This window comes from Furipterus horrens, unplaced genomic scaffold, assembly GCF_987537825.1.
Source record: "Furipterus horrens unplaced genomic scaffold, mFurHor1.1.pri manual_scaffold_3, whole genome shotgun sequence".
In the NCBI taxonomy this organism is placed as follows: domain Eukaryota; kingdom Metazoa; phylum Chordata; class Mammalia; order Chiroptera; family Furipteridae; genus Furipterus; species Furipterus horrens.
Genome location: NW_028327173.1, coordinates 200,284,175 through 200,299,446, shown reverse-complemented (window position 1 = coordinate 200,299,446; position 15,272 = coordinate 200,284,175).

The window sequence follows — 15,272 nt, the reverse complement described above, 5'->3', positions numbered from 1 at the left end:
TAGAAGATATGGGGGAATAGAGCAAGATTAGGGTAATCAAAGTATTTCAGTATAACCTGGGTATAGGATGCCTGGGAATGGGCGGGAACAGTTTCATGCACAATGATAAACTTTTTTTTCTAAAGAAATGTCTGTTTTTCTACAACCGAAGAAGAGTCATATTAATTTCTTAGGTTGATTTGCTTCCCCTTCAGTGATGGTTAGAGGAGAAAAGCCTTTCCAGGCAAGTCGTGATTGGCTCAGAGAATGGGGTGATGATTGCTAATTTACATCATTATGCGTTCTCGGGATTAGAGGATTCCCTTAGGGACCCAGTGCTGATTGGAGTTGAGGATGATGCACCTTCTAGTATGATTTAGGGGATTTAGGTGACTTGTACTGTACGTCAAACCTCAGAAGAGTGGAGGTCTCTGCTTCTGTGGCCCTGGGCTGAATTTAGCGAATTATCATTGACTCTGTTTTTCCTTTGAGATCCCCCCCTGGAGAGTTTTTATTTTGAATACGAAGTGAAAAGAGGCATGCTAGGTGCAATCTGGGAAACCACAGCGGGACAGTAGAGTACTTTGAGGCCCCGGTCATGGAGACATTTCTGAGCTATGCAGATACAGCAAGCGGGAACGTCTACTGTACATGGCTGTGTTGCCTCCTTGGAAATGGTGTCCCACAATTTTCTGGTTCCTGAAGCTTTCTGCACAGTTTTAAGGTGATACTGCCCATGGTGACCCTGTGAGAAATCACAGGTTTACGAACTTGTCCACTCCATGTGCCCCTACTTCCTCGTGATTATCAGAGGATATGGACTCACTAAGGAGAGACCTGGATGAAAATGAGGAGCGGCCCAAGGGACTTTAAGTATTCCCGGTCATTCTTTTCTGCTGTCTTGTCCCTTCTCCCCAGGTTCCAGAAATTTAGCATACACATGACTTTGGCTTGACCAACCCCAGCTCTGAAAAATTTTCTCTCAAAATCATTGATACGGTGGAAATTACCAATCAGGTTAAATTTCCAAGAGGAGGCTCATAATTTCCCAGGAAGCGGGAAATAAATGTCTGTAGAAGTTAGGCATTCCAAATAAAACTTACATACGCCTGGAGCAGTTGACAGGCAGCCTTTCCCCTGCCTTTGAAATGATCACAGAAGTCTCTGACTTGAAGGTCAAAAACCCCTTTTCACATGCATAAATTGTCTTTTTGACTGGATTACTTTAGAAAAAAAAATTCTTATTTCCTGTTTTTTTGAGAAGACAATAGCAAGAACATTCTTTCTGATTCTCACAAACCAAAACTCCTAAGAACTGCACGCTGAAAAGTCTAGAATCCATTTTTTACAAATTGATTCTGCTATGTTAACCTGATTTTGGAGGTCATTTTAATTATATCTGAAAAGTGAGTTAAGAGAGGCAAATGAATTAAATTTCCTTTTGTAAGTAATTACAATGTAAATTTAAAACTGTTATACTCTTTCCTAGAAGTGACTGGGATGGAGATTTTCCCTCTCTCATTTTGTTTTCACATTATTCCCTAGTCATTTAGAAAAAGATGTAATGATTAAGTAGAAATGGAAAAGCAATAATAGGAAGTTAAGTACAAAAGGCAACTTAATTTCCTTGTTGCTCTGAACATTTAGAGTGGGGTGTGGATTCTCATCAAAGTAGCTTAATTATGGAAAACACTTCAATGCCTAGTTGAACTTTCTTTTCTTTCTTAAAGATGAATTTCAAAAGTTGTGCTAGTTTATTTTATGGACCTCTATTCAGGTGTTTATTTGGTTGGCATGCTGCAGAATGAAATTTTGTATATATTCCCCTGGAATAGACAACAATGCAAAGTGATGTTTATTTCTGATCGTGATTTTGGTTTTTTATAGAAAAGATTTTCTGTGTCCAAGTTCATTTGTTTAGCAGCCACACAGTATGTCATTTCATCATTCAAAAGACCTTCTTCAACATTTGCATCATTGCCAACAGAACTAAAATATGCAGAGGGAAGTTCCAAAATGAATCAGACACTCACATGTGGCCCTAAAATGAGAAGAGAGCTATTCTTGCAATTTTATTTTCTGGAGATGTTTGCCTCTCAAATAGTCATCTGTGGACCAGAAGCATCAGCATCTCCTGGGAGCTTGTTAGTGCAGAGTCTCGGGTCCTACTATAGACCTGCTGAGTTGGAATATGCATTTTATCAAAACTCCATGAATATTCATATACAAGATTAACATTTGAGAAGCACAGATATAGAACATTCTAGGCTCTAATTATTCTTCTGTTTTCTTTTTTGCCCTTCTCTGCCAACCGGTATTGTATTATTCAAGCATCTTCACACAGAAAAAAACTCATATCTCAGGGGCTTAACAAAATAAGCTTATTTGTCATCTCTTAGTTCATTGGAGACTGGGATGGGGGGAAACCTTCTCTGTGTAGTCATTTGGGGGCCAGTCATTTTATCTAGTGGCTTTTCTACCCCTAGGGACCTCATAGTTCTTCACTAGACCCCTTTTTCTAAGCTTTCAATAAAGGAAAGACTGGAACATGGAATAATATGCAGGACCTTTTATGGACCAGCAGTGGAAAAGAGCTCATCACTTCTACCTGCATCTCATTGGTCAGAACTCAGTCACATAGCCACGTCCAGCTGCAAGAGAGGCTGAGAAATGTCATCTTTTTGCATAGAGGGACAAGAAATGGTTACAGTGAACTCTTAGCCTCTGCCAGGATCCAACCAAAGCCTTATCTGTTTCCGAACTGCTTTAGGCTAGGGGATGTCTTCTCTTCAATTCTTACAGCATTTATTATTCAGTCTTTTCATTTATATATTCCACAAATATCCTTGTATATTATCTATTCAGAATTTATAAGCTCATGTGATATGAGCTTTATATGAGATTTATCATATCAGAATTTATAAGCTCATGTAAGGCAATGGTCACATCATTCAATTTTTAAAACTCTGCAGAGCCTAGATTACTCTTACGCATGCAATGAACATATTATTGCCATTTATTCATCGAGTTGGTGAATACTTGGAGGCAATATAGTGGTTCTTCTTATATCAGTATGCAGTAGAATATCTTGTGACTTCTTTCAATGTCTGGGTTTTGTGATTAATTCCCAAATTTCATTAGAAACTCTTCTAATTCTTCATCACCTTTTTGTATACATCATCAGTTTTCTTGTCTTAATGCATCCTAATAGCAGTGCATTGGGAGGGGCATAACATGGACCATTGAGTATATCATTATGCTCATGCCATGGGAGAAGAGACTAAAGTTCCCAAACAAGAAAATAATTTCCCCCAAATCCTATAAGTGGTAGGCATGGAGAAGGCAAAGTCTGTGCTCAAGTCAGTCCTATGGCTTCAAATTCAGGATTTTGGTCACTAGGCCCTAAAGTTTCTTTCACAGATAACTGCTTTCTCCTTGGATGGTTCAAAGTATAGTTGACCATTGACAAAATTATGAAGAGAATCAAGTATACTGTATAGATGGCTCTTGTTCATTTTTCAGTGTTGTCATAAGGAATGTAAGCTTGTTGTCAGACTTCTCAATTTTTCAAAAAGCTTAAAAATTTTTGAACAAAATAAAATTTAGAGCTGAATCTAACCTAACATAGTCTTTCGTAAACTCAGATATAAAGACATTTAGTGTTCCCACAGTTTGATGCAGGGTTTCTTGGAATCAATCCCTAGTGAATACCAAGGAATGGCTATATTATTTTTCTTAGAAGTTAAAAATGTTAACTTGTGTACACCTACATATGCACATTTTCTTTGATTTTGCCTGGATCCCAGTGGGCACCTTGAATCTGAAAATTTCTTCTTCTGCTAAGCAAATATTCTAACATTACTTGTTTATTGTATATTTTTTCTTTATCTTTTTCAGGAATTTTAATTTTACATGTTTTATGTCTCATGGCTCAACCTTTCATCATTATCTTAGCTTTTTCTCATTATATTTTCCTTTGTCTTTATGTTCTTGGAGAAATTCTCAAGTGGATATTGTAAATCATATATTTGGTTGGCTGCATTATTCATCTGTTCATTGCCCACAAAGCATTTTAAATTCTGCTGCTCATGTCCTTCAAGAGCCAAATCTTGTCCTTTCTTCAAATATGCAACTTTTTCTTGAAATTCATTTAGAAAAATAATCAGAAATATTTCTCTGATATTTTTTCTTCCAGGAGAGAATTTTTCTTAAAGGAAAATATTTACCCTGATGACTCAAAATGACCACCTTCTTGTGATCTCTTGATTTTTTTGCTCTACGCCTTTGACTCCCTCTCAGCTTCTGGAAAGCTGAGGTGACCACATTCTACTCCTAGGAAACAGGCATATTTTACATTTGATAATTTCTTTTTTAGTTTAGGTAGGCATGGAGATGAAGTCGCTGAAAAATAATTTCATGTCAGGGATATTTTCTGATTTACTCAACGATTTTTGCTGTTTAATGTTTCTTTATTGCATTTTCCATTTTTATCTCTTAAATACCCAGGGCCTTGCCTGCCACGTTGTGGAAGCCACAGAAAATGTGAGAAGATTGCTGAATAACAGCATCGGAGCCATCAGAAGCAGAGAAACCCAGGATCTGGTTGTCAATCTGTGTGTCATTTGACCAGTAATGCAAGACAGTCTGATAGAAGCCAACGATGGCGCTGTGCTTGGTGGTTTTCTCTGTGCACGTGTGCATGTGCATGTGTGTGTCAGTGAAGGGAGGGAGCGAGAGGAAGAGGGAGAGGGAGAAGGAGAGAGAGAACCTTAAATGGGCCAGAGGAGAGGAAAAAGGTATTATCTGAACCTAGACACTTAAACAATTAATCCACTTTACTTTTTATAGCATTTTTAGATTGACATGAAAACAAGCAGGAAGTACAGAGAGCCCCCATGCACACCCTTGCTCTCCTTCCCCTCCCCCTATTATTAACATTTGAATTAGTGTGGTGCATTTGTTACAACAGATGAGCCAATATCAATACATTATTATCAAGTAAGGTCCAGAGTTTACATTCATGTTTACTCTGTATTGTACATTCTTTGGGTTTTGGCAGGAGCATAAGTTCATGTAAGTCCACCATTACAATATCTAACAGGACACTGGTCTTGAATAGTTAAGTTTACTGTCCTTAGCATCACACAGTCACCAATTGGCTTGGAAATAGCATCAACTTCATTTTTTAGGTGCCAAAATTATTGTGCACACTCCAAAAACCATGGCATTGATTTTCTTAGGGGGACAACTTAGGCATCGTAATGGCAGTAACCTGTGTTGGCTGCACTGAGATTCAACATAGGTGGCAGGAAATTTTACCTTTACTAACACTAGAATGAAATTTCCAAAATCATTTAGGGAGTAGAGGTTTCTCTTTCATCAAAATCACTGTGGTCAAAAAGAAAGAAGAGATATTTATCACTTCCCTTTGCATCAGCCCTGCCATTTTGAGTGTGGGAATATCTTTATTAGGACAGAGAGCCTCTTATTATAGGGAATAGGAAGGGGACTGGTATACAATAAGGGATTTAGTTGTGTGGCGAGCAGATGCCCTGGCACATTGATCGTGCTGGAGTGAGGTTAGCTGGGACACATGCCCTTTGCTCGCGTACATGCACTCCCTTATTGCTATTTCCACCCTACTGCAGAAATGTCCCCCAAAGCTCAGGTTTTTCTTCTCAGAAAAATTTTCGAAAATGTCTCCATTTACTTTTTAACTTCTTTTCTCTTTTTTCTGCATTGATTGACCATGTATTATTTTTCTGTTGTTCCGCAAAACATGACCACATATATCGCCCCTTAAAACTACACTCATATATTATCTCGTAGTTCTGTAAATCATCCATCTGAATAGACTTGACTGGTTTTCCTTCTTAGGGTCTCATGCCCCGAGTCTCACCTGGGCTGGGTACCCATCTGGAGGCTCTGGGAAACACTTTACTTCCAAGTTCATTCAGGTTGGTAGAATCTAGGTCTTGGTGTCTATGGGTCTGAGGCCCTTGTTTTCTTGCTGACTGTCCTCAACTCTTCAAGATCAACACCCACATTTATTCCCCCATGTTCTCTCCATTTGATGTAAAAATCTGGTTCTTTGGGATCATGTAATCAAAATACACTTGGTTTATTTGAAAGCAGTTATGGTAATTTGGCTTATCAATGTTACAGAAGAAAAGTAACCCCCCCACACTGGTATTTCCATGGTGTTTCTTTGGTTCCCTGTATTGCTCCTACACACAGCATTCATGGATCTTCTAGTCTCTCCATGAAGAGTCCTGGAGGACAGGCATGGTTTCTCATCCACCTTTGATTTCCTGTTGCTGAGTACAATATCTTGCACAGAGTGGGAACTCAATAAATGCTTGTTTAATGTTGCTGAATGTCTCTGGATCATTGAGTGAGAGGGTGAATTTTCTGAGAGTTCCTTGATTTCCCGGAGAGATATATCTCAAGAGCTGACCAAAATCTTCTTCCAATTAATTGGCTTAGAGCATGCAATAAAAAGCACAAAACTCAGACGAGCCCCGAGAAAGCCTGGGGCACGTGCCAAAGCAATGTGTCTGTGCTCCGAGGAACGTCATTTCGTCAGCCGGGAACCAGACGCCACAGGATGCTCTCCAGATGTAACAGCTATGTTTTGTGTTTGGAGTATTTTTAATGCTTAATGACAAATAGCACTTTAATTGGACTCCTACAGGGCAAGAGACTTACATTAAGTGCAAAGCACAGCAGACACGGAAGAGATGGAGGCAGAGGCTGCCTTCATTGTGGGTGTGCAGTTCAGCAGCAATGATGCTCCGAGTGAATCTTAAACAGTCTAGCAAAGTGAAGTCCCCCCAGCGCTGCTGTGAAGTCAGTGAGTATGGTAATCTGTGTGTGACAGAAGCCTGCCCATCTGCTCCGCAGCCATGCAGTCTGACTTGGGGATTTGTTTTTGCTATAAGGCTCACCGGACGCTCCATAAGGCATGAAAGAGAAAAGTCTAACCCTGATTTACAACAAAGAACTCTTTAGATGCCCATTTCTGCTGCATTCGGGTCTTGATGTATGTGTAAGGAATAAATTGTGGGGTTTAATTTGGAAGAATGAACTTGATTATAACCTGCTCCACTGTGCCCTCTTGCCCCTTTTCCTCTACCTCCAACAATTCCGTATATTTACAATACACCCAAGTTGCTAATTTTAACATCTCTGAAGAAGATTTAAGGCAGGTCAGAGGACACATGTCTTATTGTTGGTCTTACTTTGCCAAGGGAGGTAAGAGAGGAAGGAGAAGAAAGATTGTGGGCCTTGGAGGCAACCAGAGCTGGATTCACATCCTGACTCTGCCATTTTCCATCACTATGACTCTGGTCAAGTGATGTAATCTTTGACCCCTAGTCTCTCATCTACAGTATGTAGGTAGAACTACTAAACTTACAGGCTTCTCAAGAGTATAAAGTGTTATTTATGGTGTATGATGAGGATAAAATAACGTATATAAAGGGCCTGGCTCAAGAAAAAGGGGGACGTTCAACAGATAATATCTGCTATTTACTATTACCAATATTATTTATTTTTGTCATCGATTTCATGGACTTGCTCTCACTTGTTTTCTGTGACCCTTGCTCAGCCATGTCTGCTTCAGTCCTTCTCATGCTCAAATCCTTTACTTTGATTAGGTACTCAGCACCTTGGCTTCCAGATGTCTAGAGCCTTGCCTTGGTTCTTCCCACAGCCTGCGCGCCATGGCAGGCTCTTATTCTTCAGCCATGCTGAAGCCCCTGCCCACAGGAAGAACATACAGCCCTATGGTACTGAACACGTGTGTAGCCATGTGATTTAATACTTTGACCAGTATAAGGTAAACAAAAGTGGGGGCCACTGCTAGCAGAGCTTCTAACTTGTGGGTTGCCATTCCCCCAGCCTCAGCAATTATGGAACCTGTGACTGAATGGATCTTTCCTGGTACTGAGTTCTTGAGGGACTGCGATGAGCAGAGGTTCATTGATGGCCATGATAGAGCCAGTGTAACAAGTAAACTTTTCCATTGTAAGCCCAGGGACTTTTTAATTTGCTTGTTAGCATAACGCAACCCATTATAATTGCTACAAGCTTTATCCCTCATTTCCAGCCCCAGCTCAGGTTATTTTTATCTGCCAGCAGCTCCATCAACTCATGTAGGTCTTTGCTTCTTGCCGCGTTGCTCTGCCATCCAATAGCCATCACATGGGCAGAGTAAGGCCACAAGCTGATTCTTCATCAGATCCACGCTTGCTCAGTCTATCTTCTCCTTTCACTCACCATACTCAGGCTCTTACCTGGGAACACTTGCTATAACCTGTCAAACTGACATGTACTAATGCATGAACATAAAGGAGGCTGAGGCTGGGACGGGTGACTTTGGAAGGCTTCAATTCTTCTATTTTCCTTTCATGTCCTGCCTCTCATTCTTTCCGCTTGTTGCTCAGGTTCATCATTCACACATAGTTTCTTACAGAGAGGCTGGGCTGGGGCAGGGCAGTGTTTGGGTTCTGGTGCTGACAGATGGAGGCTGCATTGCTCTATTGGGCCACTTGTCCTCCCTCAGCCCCTCGTGGTGAACAGGGAAATGTCCATGTCCATCCTTGTCTGCCTCTGGAGCTGTCTGTCCGTCTTCCTCACCAACACAGAGTCACACTGCATCTCCATAGGTGGCCTCAACCCTGCTCTTATATCCCAGCACTTTAGTTGGGGACAACTGAACAGCTGTCCCCAGGTCTACTTGTTAGGTTTTGCATTGTCTGCCTTGCCGGGTCTGGTGCCTCTGTGGGTTTCTGTCCTTCCCTGAGCTCCTCTTTTGGCTTTTGCCCAGAACTCACGTTCCTTGTAAGACAGAGCCTGCTTTACCTTTGCAGTTCCAGGGGTTATAACCAATACCCAGAGCTGAACATTTTGGCCTGAGTACTGACAGTTCCTCATGTTGATTAATTAATTGTTACAAAGAACAGAGGCTATCCTGAACAAAAAGAGGGTTTACAGCGAGGCTAAACAGATCTTGGAACTAGAAAAGGAAGGTTTTGGAAACTAAGTCAGCTCTCTGAAAGGCCAGTTACTGTCTTAGTATCAGACCCACTGTTTCTGATAGGATCACTGTTTCAGCCACTTACTGCTCAATAACAAACTATCCCCAAATATATTGGGTTGAGATTACAAGAATAGTTTACTGCCCATTACTCTCTGGCTTGACCAAGCACATCCTCAGCTTCAAGTAGTGTCAGCTAATGTCCTGGGATGGCTGGAAGTTCCAACATGTCCTCCCTCCAATGAATGGCATTTAGTGTTAGCTGCCAGCTAAATGCTGAGCTGAAACTAATGGTCAGTTATGGCTTTGTTCTTCTCTATGTGCTACTGCCTCTCATCCTGAATGGTTGTTCACATTTTGTTTCATGGGGACATTTTTATTAGCTGGCACCTGAGCTAGGGAGGCTTCTGGGACTCTACTCACATCTCTCTCAGTATGAATGCTCCGAGAGGGAGAAGGAGCCAAGATTTCTGCTTTCACTACCTCCTGTTTTGTCTTGTTCTACATTTTACCTCTGCTGGGTCAATTACAGTGATTTCAAAGGATATAAATGAGCCTGACAAGTCTTATTGGAAAGAAAATTCCTTCAGATTGATAATAAATTGGTCTGATTACTCAATACTGGTATCACTCAGAAGAAGAATGCAAAGATGAAATGAAGTGGCAACCTTTATCCATAGCTATCTTTGAGAAAATAAGGAGTTTGTAAGGAAGCTCCAGGCAAGGAATAAAAAAAAAAAAAAAAAAATCTGCTCTCTGAAGGCCAAACTGTACCTGTATCTCAAAGATGTTACTACTGAGAGATGTGTAAGATAGTTATCTAAGAAACATTTAAAATGTTACAGACATTGATATACCTTATTATTATTATATATTTTTTATTAACAGCGCTAAGGTCTAAAGACCTTATATGTGGGACACAGATGGGAGAGAGGTGGCTTTGTTTTCTTGTTAATAACTATCTAATTATTTTTAGACAAATAGATATGTTCCAATTTTGTGATCCTAATGACAATCAACAAAAGAATAATAAATTCTGACTATGACCTATAGTAGGCTTGACATGAATGTAAGTCATATTACCCAGGTACAATGGTGAAAGAGGCACTTAATAAAGACTAATAATTTCACTTAATAACAGGATAACTATTGCTTTTGATGTATTTTCTCTGTGTTGAAGACTTATCTGACCCTCCCAGGCAAAGTTATTCCTTCCTTCCTTCCTTCTTTTATTGTGTGCTGGATATATGACTATTAAAAGACTTCTCAAATCTGTTCAGTCAATAAAATATTTATTCATTCCTTATTAGATGTCAAGGTCTGCACTAAAGTGCATTAGCAGTGCCTCAATTCACAGAGTTCCATTCCTATTGCTCTATTTTCAGTCCTTACCAGCTCTACTTTGGGCTGTTGCACTCAAGAATATAATCCTCGAAACCTCCAGTCAAGATGGAGGCATGGACAGACACACTGCATCTCCCTCCACAACTAAGAAGGAATACAACTACCTCAAAACTAGAAACATCCAGAAGTTCCAGAAAATCAAACTGCATGGAAGTCCAGCAAACAAAGATATAAAGAAGAAATAGGCATCCAGACAGGTAGGAGGGGCAGAGCTGGGGCAGAGAGGATGTGGTGTGGTGGTGGCAGTAGTGGCGGCAGCAGCAGGCTGGAAGAAAGCACAGTCATACATTTTAAGAAGTCAGGAGAGACACCTGGGGAGCGTTCCCAGCTACTTACCAGACCTCACGGCTCATGGTCCCAGCACCAGGGAAAATCAAGCCTCATTGCTTCTGACTGTGCAGACCAGTGGGGGTTGGGGTAGAGGCAGAAACTGAAGGTCTCAGCAGAGTCCACTTGTTTAAATGACTCCATGGTCCTAGAATGTCCTCAGACCCACCCACTCTGGGAACGACGGCCAGAGCAGCAGCTAGAGAGGTGCCAATCTGGTGCGGAAGTGGGAGAGGTCCCTGGAAAAGGGGCGCGTGCTGGGCAGGCGGCATTGTTCCCTCTTGATCCCTCCCCCACATACAGTGCCACAACATGGTAAAACAGGTCACCCTATACTGACAAATCCCTAAGGCTCTGCCCCTTACAATGTAACAGGAGTGACAGCTCTACCTGACGTGGAGGCAAACAAACACAGGAGCCTGTCAGAATGAGGAGACAGAGAAGTATGGCCCAAAAGGGAAAACGGATCAAGGTTCCAGTGGGAGAACTAAGCGACGAGGAGATAGCCAACCTTACAGATGAGGAGATAGCCAACCTAACAAATGCAGAATTCAAAACACTGGTGATAAAGATGCTCACAGGTTTGACAGATATGCTTGAGTACAGCAAATGCATAAGAGAAGAAGTGAAGGCTATGCTAAGTGAAACGAAGAAAAATCCACACAAAACCAGTGGTGAAGGGAAAGGAACCAGAGTTCAAATCAATTATTTGGAACATAAGGAAGAAAAAAAACAGTCAACCAGTGCAGAATGAGGAAGTAAGAATTGAAATAATGAGGAAAACTTCCCAAAATTTGTGAAGGAGATGGACATACAGGTCCAGGAAGCACGGAGGGTCCTGGGCAAGCTAGACCCAGAGGGGACCACATCAGGACACATCATGACTGAGATGCCAAAGGTGAAAGATAAAGACAGAGTCCTGGGGGCAGCAAGAGAGAGGTGGAGAGTTGCTTACAGGGGGATGCCTATAGGACGATCAGCTGATTTCTCAGAGGACACTTTTCAGGCAGGATGTAGTATTCAATGTGATGAAAAGCAACCTACAACCAAGATTACTCTATCCAGCAAAGCTATCATTTGGAATGGAACGGCAGATGAAGTGCTTCTCAGACAAAGTGAAGCTAAAGGAGTTCATCATCACCAAGCCATTATTACATGAAATGTCAAAGGGACTTACTTAAGAAAAAGAAGATCAAAACTATGCACAGTAAAATGACAACAAACAGTAGTCAGTAGGGGGGAGAGGGGAGGGAGAGAAGAGGGATAAGTAAGGGAAGGGTCTAGTCAAGGAACATGTATAAATGACTCATGGATATGGACAACAGGGAGATATGATTGTGGGAGAAGGGGTGGGCTGGGTGAGGGGAGCAATGGGGGAAAAATGGGACAACTGTAATTGAAACACCCCCCCCCAAAAAAAGAAATAAAAAAAAAGAAAAGAAATATGACAACAAACTCACAACTATCAATAACTGAATCTAAAAAACAAAATCCAACCAAGCAAACCAGAATAGGAACAGAATCATAGGTATGGGGATTATTTGGAGGGTTATCAGCTGGGAGGGGGAGGGGGAGGAATGGGGAAATGGTGCAGAGACTAAGAAGCGTAATCGGTTGGTACAAAATAGACAGGGGGATGTTAAGAATAATATAGGAAAGGGTGAAGCCAAAGAACTTATATGCACGACCCATGGACATGAACTAAGGAGGGGTGGGATTGCTGGAGGGAAGGGGATTACTGGACAGAGAGGAGCAAAGGGGAAAAATTGGAACTATTATAGCAACATAATCAATAAAACATACTTTAAAAAAGAATATAATCCTCATTCCCAAGAAATTTATAATTTGTGTATAATTGTTGCAGACACTGTTGGTTAAAGACCAAGCAAGCATTGCTTCCATTTTTCTCTATTGGAAGAGACCTACATTTTGTTCTGATGACTCCTTCTCCATCACATGACTCAGATGAGATCTCAGTTAGCTTAAGCCTCTCATGGCAAACCTGGTGATTGGTTTGTGGGGGCCATGTGATTCAATCCTGGCCAAGGAGCCATGGGAGAAGTTGGCAGCAGAAGCTTCTAAGAAATATTTCTTTATTGGTAAAAAGAGACACAAAATGCAGGATATTTTTATTTTTAGATTTGATGCCTAAAAATGCTATATTCACTTGCTCCTCAGAGGAGCCAACAGGGTAGCAAAAAGGAAGAAAGAAATTATCTTGATGCTACTACCTTTAAGTAGTTTAAATAACCCAAACTGGGGGTATTCTATATTCTACAAAGATTATGCGTTATATGCATAATAAATACCCTTGAATCTCACACCAGTTACTGCTGAATGCTTACTTACTGAGATGAACTCATAAGGGATAAATTTCCTGCAGCAATAAGGCAGAATGTGAGAAACACAAAATAAGAGACACAAAGTGCTGTAAGAACTCAGAAGGAGTAAATACAATTCACTGGTGAGAGGAGAGATAATCAGAGTCAGACTAACAACACAAGAGACACACGGGCAGCACATTTAGGAATTTTGGGGGTATGTGTCTGTCTTACAGAAAATTTAAAAACATATGTCAATAAAATCAGAATCTTTCCTTAAAAAGTCAATATTTATTTTTTGCATACATGACTTCAGTGCACACCTAGCAATGGAGGTTGTGGTTGAGGACTTGCAATCCTTTCAGATGGGACCTGGGGTTTTCCTGAGATCTGCTGCCTTCATGCAGCACCCTGCCTGCTCCTGTTGACAGTTGACTGCTGTCTTTCTGAAAGAAAAAGCATTTACTATTTAAAGACTATTATATTTGCTATTGCTGACACTTGAGGGTAAAGTTTATTTGTATAATGGAGACATCTACCAGGAAGTTTGGGGAAGAATTTAAAAAATAGAATGTGTCCTTTCTCTCTCTCTCTTCTCCCTCTCTCTTTCCCTCTTCTTTCTTTCTTTCTTCCTTTCTTTCTTTCTTTCTTTCTTTCTTTCTTTCTTTCTTTCTTTCTTTCTTTCTTTCTTTCTTTCTTTCTTTCTTTCTTTCTTTCTTTCTTTCTTTCTTTCTTCTTTCTTTCTTTCTTTCTTTCTTTCTTTCTTTCTTTCTTTCTTTCTTTCTTTCTTTCTTTCTTCCTCACTATGAAAGGAAAAAGAGATTAATGGACTTATTTGTAGGTATTTGGTGGTTAGAAAAAGATTCATTTCTTGGGAAAAGAAAACTTTAAACTTATTTCCAAGCAGAAGGATAGAGTTCATTGTGTGTTAAGTGCAATGAGACTTTTTAATAAAATGAATGATGTTCATGGAGTCTGCCATAACACTCGGTCTACAGAATCCCTGAGGTACCATACATCCTAGAACTTTATTTTCTCAAGCACTTTGGAGTATGAGGACATGTTATGGGTTATGAAATCCTGTCATTATATTTAATATACTATTGGATTTACCTACTAAGGTAGAGGACTGATTAAGATAAATAGAGACAATGATCTCATCCTGGAAGGAATTCCTTTTGCAAAAGAACTTGACAAGATGATCCTCCTTTTATCTGAACAATAAAATATATCAATTTCTCAAAGCTGTCATGTTTGGCCAGTTCATCTGGTGAGAGGATGGAAAAAGGGAGACATCCATCAATTTTATAATCTGTAGCCTATCACTCCAATCAAATCAGGAAGAAGAGTGTGTGGAAAACACATTTATAGAGAAAAGTTATTTTCAAAACATCTGAAATAGGGGAACAGATTTCATTAGCTCAATTCCAACACTATATGCAGTTAAGATTTCATGCCTGAGACTTCATTTACCTGCATTACCTATAAAGCTTTTCTCACTAGCCAGCAGTAGCATATTATAATTAACAATGTGGCTTTAAAAAATAACAATGGTGCAATTAAAATATTAGTATAGGTTAGTGATGTTAAAATGAAAATGCTAGTTATGCGCTTAAAACATTATCTACATTGAATTGCCCCCCTTTGGTTCTTTCTGCTTGTTCCTCAGGTAACAAGTTGAATGAAGAGATAGAATTGTGTAGATGGGAATAGCTGAAAAAACATTAAACAGGTCTTGAATCGTTTAACAAATGAAATCCAGCCAGAAAATGGAAATGGGAGGTGAATGTATGTGTAGAGGAAGGCAGCCAGCTAGCCTTATCTCTGTTAAAAAACACTGGAGATTCTGTTGAACATTTTGTTTGGGAGACCAATCTAGCTATAAATATCTAGAAGAATCAAAAACCTTTTCTCCAAAATTGATACATAGGTGTGAAAACCGAAGGGAAGATAATCAGTGCACAATGAAATCTCCGTAAGTGCCTGGTAAGACTTCTCATGATAGATTATCTACTTATTTATTTAAATTCTTCTAGATTTATAATGTACCAATCTTTCATTTATTGAACAAACATTTTATACATTTTTTCTGAGGGTTTACATTTATTTATTACATTAATTTTTACTGTTGTTCTATTACAGTTGTCTCAATTTTTCCCCCTTTGCCCTCTTCTGCCCATCCCCCACCCCTTCTCCCATAG